The sequence below is a fragment of the Maylandia zebra genome, linkage group LG7, assembly GCF_041146795.1.
Source record: "Maylandia zebra isolate NMK-2024a linkage group LG7, Mzebra_GT3a, whole genome shotgun sequence".
Taxonomy (NCBI): domain Eukaryota; kingdom Metazoa; phylum Chordata; class Actinopteri; order Cichliformes; family Cichlidae; genus Maylandia; species Maylandia zebra.
The window spans coordinates 55,635,919-55,645,502 of record NC_135173.1 but is presented as its reverse complement, the minus strand read 5'-3'; positions in this window follow the sequence as shown (position 1 = coordinate 55,645,502).

Genomic DNA, 9,584 nt, shown 5'->3' with positions numbered 1-9,584 from the left:
CAGCTGAATCAAATGGTTTGATTACCTCTTCAGCATGCCATCGTGTTTGGCAAAGGCCTGATAACAAGCCATTCATTTGATTCAGCTGTGTTGGAGTAGGGATGCATCTAAAAGCTGCAGGATAGTAGCTCTCGAGGACTGGGATTGGGCAGCCCTGGTCTAGAGTCTTAAGATGGAGAGAAGTGCTAATTTTACAGATGCAAAATCTGTGGAAAAATCAGACCAGTCATTTAAAGTGTGCAGCAAATGGTCTCTGACTGATTTGTTGTTTGCTGTCAAACACTGAGTTGATTTAAGCTTTTGGTTTATTAGTTTCTTAACACCTCGCCAACCAATGGCAAACAGGAGCGTCGCTGTGATTGTTTGCCAGTACAGTCACCACCAATTACAGGCCTCAAAAGAAGAGGCATTAATCAAATCCTTAGTACGGTGGCAGACATCAGATTGCAGAAGGCTGCAAAACAAATATGTCACTGTCAGTGAGACCATACAGCAGGCATTTAGGAGATTGCATTAAGTCGATGGCTCAGCTGAATAGCAACCCAAGCTAATGTGGAACAGGGCCTCTGGAAACTATTTGCACAAGATGGTGGGAGGTGGAGGGTAAGAGTGGAGGAGCGGAGCTGCCTTCCCTCATTTTCTATCTCTTCTTAATTCTTTCTATTTTTCCAACCTTTTGTCTTTTTTTTATTTAAGCCGACAGGCTGAACTGAAGGGCGTGGGATGGCCAGTGGAGGAATAAGGATGAGAGAACAGTGAGAGAAGGGAGGAGACAGATGAAATGAAATAAAAATGAGCTGCAATGAAAGAAACAAGAGTGGAAAAATGCCTGTGGAGGAGAGAAAACAAAGAGTGGGACACTGGAAATGAAAGAGTTCCCCTTATTGGATCAGCGTTTGTGTTTCCAGAGAAATGAAGAGGTGGTCATTGCTGTCTTGGAGCACAAACTGTATTAAATTTGTGTTTTGGGACAAGCATTTTGAGTACATTTGTGGCTACATATCCAAATATGACTACGCCAATTGTGATTGAAAAGTGATTGAAAAGCCTTCCCCTGCGTAGCACAACCAAGCAGAACTGCTATTTCCATAACAAATCATATTACAGTGCACTCTCTATAGCTATCGCCATGATTTTCAAATATTCAAAAAGTCATCAGGATTTTAAAAAATGTAACAGTTTATGAGACTTTTTTTAATACTGACATACACACAGTTCTCTTATTTTTACTGATGTTTGGTATAATGCAATGTGCTACTAAACATCTACACATATACCAATAGACTGGAGGAGTTGGAACTATAGGCTCTAGATAAAACAGTATTAGCTGTTCAACTGATATCTGTCAACTTATTTTAGCTACTTGGCAAACATTTTGACTCTAAATATATTTAGAAATGCTATATCTGCATTTGAATTCTGTTAAGTACACAAACAGTTTGCTCTGATTGTTTAGCAGATCGGATTATACTGATAGACGGTGTTCTTGGTGATCGGAGATAGCTTGCCAGTCAAGGCCATTTATGCCTCATTTCCCCATGAAATGACATGAATATTTTCATTATCGTGAGATTCATAATATACGGAATCTGTTCCACTATATACTGCGTTTCATCTTGCAACACAAACGTGTTTGGGTGTATGCGGGCACAGACACACAGATGCTCAGATTTCTGTATGGTTTCAAATGAAGTGTGTATGTGTGGCGCAGCTACACTGGTCCATCATTAGTTTAATAAAACTAAAGGCCTGCTAATTTAGTAAAACTGTAGGTCCAAGCAAATAAGTAAAGAGCCCCAAATTATATAACTTAATGCTGTTTTAGCTGTTCAGCTTACATCCATCTACTTACTTTAGCTCCTGATTGGCTCAAGTAGCCCAAGTAGCTATACATAGTCTTCAACATACACATATGCAACTACAATCCCCAACAATATAGGATTACCTAGCATAACACCTACGATCAAAATGATCTCATCAATGTCTGTCTGAGCTTTTAGATTTTTTTGTAATTTTTGTCTTTTCAATTTCTTTCCCCACACATTGTGTTTTTATTGTTGGAGAAGAACATCTCTACCTTTCTCCTTAAAGCTGTGGGGGACTGTTCCAAAGCTGGTCCAATATCTGCTCAAATCTGTAGAGTCAAAGATCTTCTTTGTTGCTAAAATGCATTTGTAACAGCTAATGAAGCCTCACGATGACTTTGCTGCTTCTGTGTCAAGCTGGCCTCACTGAATGAAAGTCTCCACATTGTCTTATTCAGTCTCGATGTAATCTTTCAGTTATCTTTTGCACACAGTGCTCTGACTGTATTGTGTGACCATGGCACAATCCCTCTTTATCATTAAAACATGCAGACTTCTGTCATCCTGTCTGTACTCAAAACAAAACAAAACAAAAATATTCCTCATAAGGACAACATGATTGTGTGCACTTCAATTTATTGCAGATGTCCACAACACAACTTAACAGACCCTCTGGATTTACAGCCCAATGAACTTTTCACTGATGAAATGTAGCTCTAACTAAATGAAGTCAGTATCAGTGGTATCAACTTGATGACATATTAGTAAGGACACCATTGGATGAGTCAAAGTGGGAGTTTATGGATCAATAGCTGTCACAGCTCAGGAGTCCTATGATCTGTAAAGCTGCCTGCTTAAAAAGATTATGACTGCAGTGTGGGTGTTGGGTTTCTGTGGTTATACAGTGTGAGAGTGTGTGCATGAAAAAGAATAAATTACAGGGTAATGATATTAAAAGCACAAAGTCGTTAAGATGCCAAGTTAAGACACAATAAATCCAGTCATGGCTTCTACAGCCTATCCCCACACAGGGTAATTAAATTAGATTTATAAGCCATATTACATCAGTGCAAGATACTTCATCCACCCTCAGCTCCTGCATCGTCCCTCCATTCTGCCCTGCTTTATTAGATGACCTGACAGCTGGCAAAAAATATGGTGGAATGTTTCAGGTCCTGGGCTGCAAGTGCTCGGCACTGGGCACTCTGTCTTTGGTGGTGTCAGTTGTGTCCACTGATAATATATGAAGCGCTCCACTTCTCTGCGGAGAGGGGTAGTAGCGGGGCTGCTTATGGTGCAGTGAAACAGCTTTATCACCATCCACAGTGGCTGCTGCCACTGCTTCACTGCTACTGCTGCTGCCACCTCACCCTCCTCCACTTCAGCGGTGTGCTCTGCAGTTTTGGAGAACAAAGCAATGGAACCGAAAAGAGCAATGATATCCATCTTGCACATGATTTGCAATGTTTAGTGCCAGTGCAGGGAATGGGAAGCTCAGGAGATGTGTGACACATGATTACAGGTTGCTTTTACACTGCAAATATTCTTCCGTATTAACAATGTTTTGTGCTTGAAAAATATGGATATGTCGCCATGGCAACCATGAAAGTAAATGCAAAGAAGTTCTGTTAACAGTATAATGCAGCTCTTTTTGTTCTAGACGCAGTTTGCACTTTATCATCATACGCTTGTTCTTTCGTACAATAAAAATTAAAGTAATGTCCTGATTTTCACTCCTGAAATCAACTGACTATAGTGCAAGTGCACATGAAGAAAAATGAAGTTTTGTCTGACATCTTTCTGTTTTCTTTTTTATCTGTGTGCAGATAACCGAAGAGCCTTTTTAATGCAAGTAATGACATAATTGTAACGGTAAAGTAATTGTTTATTTTAGTAGAGTACTGTTACATTACTACAATACTGTAAAATGTAACACGACTACAGTAACATGTTACTTTGTGACGTGTTAACTTTTGTAACAGGTTAATTTGCTACCTTATGAACTAATGCTAACTGCTCTTGAATACATAGAAATTTGTAAGGCCAATATTTAACCTAAGCTGTCAGCTTTAGTAGATTGTGCTGGGTCAGATATTTCCTCTGATTTAAACAACCATATTTTTCGGAATATAAGGCGCACTCAAAATCCTTTAATTTTCACAAAAGTAGACAGTGCGCCTTATAATTCGGTGCACTTCATGTATAAATTCTGGTTGTGGTACACGGCGCTCAAAAATCTGTCCAAAAATGTTTTAGTACGACTTTGGAAAGCTACAAAGTCGCACAGCTTGATGGATTGTCGGAGCATTACAGCTAACGTAGTTGGGAGCTTCATGGAGTAATCTGGGTCCAAAACTCTGCTTCAGGTCCCAAAGTCAAACGAACACTGCAGCATCACTGAGAATTAAAAACTGTCTAAATTCTTTCATCTTTACTAAAATCATCAGTGTTGCTGCTCTACCAGGTGTAAAAATTGAGTTTAACATCCAGGCATCCATGAAAACAGAATTTATTAAATTTAACAGAGTTAGAAGTTAGCGGGAAGTTAGCTCGCTAGTTTCCACCTAAACATGATATACCATGTTCTGACTGAGAGATTTCTGAAAAAATTTAGCTCTACTATCACTTCCAACATAAATGAAGACAGAAAACTAAACAGCAGTGACTTTTCTAGTGTTACTGAAGTTGGACTAGCTGGTGTATAATGATGTGCTACGTGATCGCTAGCAACACAGCTATGTTAGTATAACATAAACACAGTGAAGCTGGAGGATGAACGCAAACTTTTTTCCACTCAATCAAAGTTAACATTCCCAATTATAATTATATAATAACATTATAATCAACTCCTTATATATGTCAACTTAAACATGTCGTTTCAGGAGTTGGGAACAAATAACCACTATGATCATGTGTGATGAAACTTGCTTTGGAAGCTTCCTTTTCCTAACTGGAAAAATAAATAAAACCTCAAAACAATGGAGTTTAAAAACATCAGATAATGTGCAGAACACACTATGCACAGCTCACACATCTCACTGGTGAGTATTTCAAGATTTCATGAAGAACACATGGGCAATGCTAGTGATGAAGAAACCTAAACATATAATGAGATAAATGGATGAATATGCCAATCTGAGAGATGACCGTGGGCAGAAAAGAGCTAACATATTATTATTGTGGATGGAGTGTGTGTGGGAAGACACTTATCCGCCAACATCAGAGTTAATTAGTAAAGATAATAACAAATATAATAGCAAGTGCACGATTAATATGATTATAGCTGACATTTCAGATATCTGAGGGAAAACTTAACAAGAAGCGATGCTAAAATTGGAGCTTTTTAAACATGTTAGGCGCTCCTCACAGAACAAAAACACAGAGGTTTATGGGAGAAACAGCGAGTTAAAGAGAGCGGCAGACAAGATAAAAGGGACTGGAGTTAAGCCTTGTGTGGTTGATTTTAATGAGCTGTGGCACTTTTATTATCATTATTAATTAGCAGTTTTCAACCAGCCGTGTGTGATCAATAAGGTGGAGTGAAACAAATTTCAATGGGCCATTGGAATCAATCAGAAAGAGTTTTTATCTACATAACTGCCACTAAGCCCCGCTCATTAGGGCTAACAGTAGGAGATGAAAGATTTGCAGCATTTTTAATTAGAATGACGTGGCTGAGCAGCCATTTTTCTTCTGCTGCTGCTCTCTTCTAATCCTGGCAATGTTTCGCTTTGTTTCCCATGTATTAGTTTTTGGTTTCCCCCTCCTCAGCTGCAGTTTTCCTTACAGCTACATGCAATATACAGTGCATTTTACTCAAGGATGTGAGTACACTCAGCACACCACACCACACACACTCTAATCCTACTCACCTCTTAATCAGACAACCATTAAAATGGGATTAGAGCCTATGTACTAAAATCCCACATTTCCAAGCAGGAGATGTTGTTCCTGTTTACTAATCTGTGATTTTTCTCTTTGGAAATCGACACAATCCCTTAGAATCGACATGCTGAGAGATTCGGACCATTAAGGCCACATGTGAGATTCTAGTGTGGCTAAATCTGGGAAATGTTGCAAGCACAAAAACGCTAAAGCTGTCTATTATCCAAACATACCGCCTGTTTTTCGAATTATTAACATGATTTTTCCTAAAATGTTGACCCACAGTTGGAATTATCCACACATTTGTGGAAGGGAAAGCAAGTCTTCTGTAAACTAGAATTACTGTGGTAAATATGCATGTTTTTGTCCCATTTTATGAAGAGTAAAAATCCACCTATGTTCAAAGAAAATCGATGCCATGCTGCTTGCAGAGTATGTATGCCAAAAAGCTCTGCACTATGTCCTAGGGAACCATTGTTGTGCACCATCATAGTGGCAGCCAAAGAGTGTTTAAACAAACTGTTGTTTGCTAGTATGCAACGGTATTCATTATTCAGTATTACTGAATGTATACTATTTAGAACTGGGAAATGACTCATTACTTGTAAGTCTAAAATGACCTAATAGCACTGTAAACTTAGGTCTGGGTGAAAAATTACCAGTAGTGATGAGCTTATGGGAATGATGTGTTAGAAAGTTTTCTGTGAAATTTTCCATTCTGCTTCAATAGTTTAATTTCTTTGTAAATTCTCGGCAGGTGAGTCTGCATGTGGAAGCCTGTATGGACCCATCTGATGATAAAATTTATGTCACTCTGACTCGAGTGGATCCCAGCATGCTCACAGATGCTGAAAGTATAATCTAAGATTAATGGTGCCCTTTGTGGTTAGTACTAATCTGCAGATATTGCAAGTGTACACTGACATATTCAGTCCAAATAGTTTTAGTTGTTTATTGTTAGGGTGCTAAATTTAAAATTAAAACATTTGGGATGACCTCTTAGGACTTCTTGCTGCCTCTAGAGACAACAGTCACCCAGAAATACCACAAAAAACATAACTTTGTCCACCCTCTTCTTCATCTTTCTCCAAAATGCAGGGTTATAGCAGAGGTAGGGCTAGGGTTACCACTTATTACTACTTAGATCTGCTGCTTCTTTCACGAATCTACTTGGAGACAACGTTAGAGAGGCAAGGATGAGATGGTTTGGAAGTGCAGAGGAGGGATAGTAGATACGTTGGACAAAGTATGTTGAATATGGAGGCTCCAGACAGGATGAAAAGAGGAAGACCACAGAGAAAATTCATGGATGTAACGAAGGAGGCCATGCAGAGGGTTGCTGTGACACAAGAGGATGCTAGAGATAGGGTGAGATGCAGGAAGATGATCTGCTGTGGTGACCCCCAATGGGAATGGCCAAAAGAAGAAGAAGCAGACTGTGTTGGACTGCTTCTTGGCTGTGAGCAACGACCAGATGATTTAAAATGCTTTTCTTAAAACATTTTGTACCAGACGTGTTAAAAATGAATAGTTTTAGAGGTGCTGGTATGTGAGTTTTATTGTCTTTGGGCATAGTTTCCAGTTTCCGTGCTCTTCAAAGATAACCTACTCCCGGCTGGAACTTTGCAGGACAGTACAAAAGTCTTATCAATCATCTCAAGCAGTTGTGGAGCATTTATCACAAAAATGCCAAAGTATTCATTTAAACTTTACAAAATGATGTGATCAATTCTCTCCACACTTCCATCTCTCTTCTGTTATTCCCCGCTATGTTCCTCCTTACTCCTCTCCTTTCATGGAAGTCGGTGGTGGAGGGCTACTTAGCACACAACAGTTAATACCTGTCTAATTTATTAGCCTCCTGCCCCAGCCCTGAAGGGCCATTAGCAACACACACTGACACAGCACACCGGCCTGTGTCGTAATTTATTGTCTTATTACAGTGCTGCAGCAGCATCAATTAATTATCCATTAAAGCGCTGCTGTCCCAGGATTTATGGAGGGGTCTGTGGGGGCTGTGGGAGATACTGTTGGAGAGGAATAGGTAGACATGAGGAAGAAGAAAGGGGAGGAGAAGGAGGAGGTTGAGCAGATATACCGGAAAGGATGAAAGATGGATTGTTGTTTTTGGGGTGCGCTTTATTTCAAAATTCGGGATAAAAACAAAGTGAGCTGAAAATGCTTTAAATAAAAGTCTACAAATCAAACAGATACGGTTTCATTCTGGAATTATGACTCACATTCAAAACTGAAATATAATCTGTGCAAATAACAGTGGTATTGCATATTTTACTGTAAATATCCAGCCCTCTTTATGGTCTAAAAGGAGGGAAGAAAATACCAAACAGTAGAGAATGAGGCCAGCTGCTGTGGATATTAGCATTGTTATCGCCTGTGGTAAATGAGTATATTCACAATATCAATAAAGACAGCTATATCTGTTGGATGGTTTAATAGAGTTCACTTTATAATGTTTTCATAGACAGTACAAAACATGGACACCCTAAACCTGCATTCTATCTGAAGGCCACCAGTTGGCGATAATTGCAGCTGTGAAAGACTTCCGACCCTACAGATGTTTATGGGAAATCTGTCATGTTTTTGCAGTGACCAGACCCAAGGAGGAGATTCAGCTAAGAGCTTTAAATGGTTTATTTAAAGAATGTTAAAAGTGGCAAGAGTCCCAGGTGTACAGTGGCGAGCTGAGGGAGGTGTAGGTAAATGACAGTCTGTGAACTTCAGACTAATGGGACAAGCAACAAACTTCCAGTAGGTAACTGGGAGGCAAGTAAGGAGAGAAGATAACACACTGAAAAGCGTGACCTTGGTCTTGTCTTGGTCTCGCTGTCTCGGTCTTGCTGTCTCAGATCGACATAGTGGTCGGGAGATTTGGAGTCAACAGTATCCATGACACACAACGTAACGGTCGATAATTTGTCATGTGCATCAGCTCTAAGAGCCGTGCTTAGAGAGTGCTTTGTAGTGAATCAGAAGAGTCGACTCCCATTGAGTGAGAGCCGGCTCCTCACTTAATTTCCTTTTGCTGCTCAGCTCTCACACAGTGGCTCAGCTATGCTCCAATCCCTCCATATTGTGGCCAATCACATGCGAGGATATAGGATAATATCATTATGTGAAAAACAGAGAGGGTGAGAGACGCGGCAGTCAAGTGGAGTGTGCGTCTGTCCTCTCAGTAAGTGAGTGAGACAGTAGACAGCGGTGAGGAGGGCTGTGCAAGTGCATCGCAAAAACATGCATTTTAAAGACTTTTTTGTCTCGACTTTGTCTTGGTCTTGACTCGGTCTTGGTCTTGTCTTGGTCTCCATACCCTCTGGTCTTGGTCTTGGTTTAGGCGGTCTTGACTACAAGTCTACTCTTTTGTTTCTTTTGCCGTATGCTTTGGTTCATTTTGTCCATTTACGATGCACTCTCAACTACTCGCTTTTGAGAGTCTGAAAATGGGGCCCTATGTATGTGTCTTTTAAAATTTTGGGTAGAAGAGTATTTAAATGATTCATACAAATATGATTTACAAAGGTTTAAAATAGGCAGTTTACTGCTAATTATGCTATAGCTTATGTACAGTGTGACTGTGTCGTCACAGCTCTACACAGTGGTCCAAAATAAAACCTGCACAGCAGATAAAAGCATCTGTCTTTTCTCAACAGTGTGCACACTCTGGATCATCACAAACTGACTTCCATCCGTTGCTTCTCTCTCTTTTACATACCATATTGGAAAGCAAACAAACAATAATCAAACACCTGGTTTACAACAGGTAGCACACTTTGCAATAATGGAGCTCAGCTGAAAGCATACCAGTTCTCCTCTCATCGATGTGAACTGCCATGCTGTTTCTGGAGAGAAACACTTGCGTAAAACCTACATTTTTAC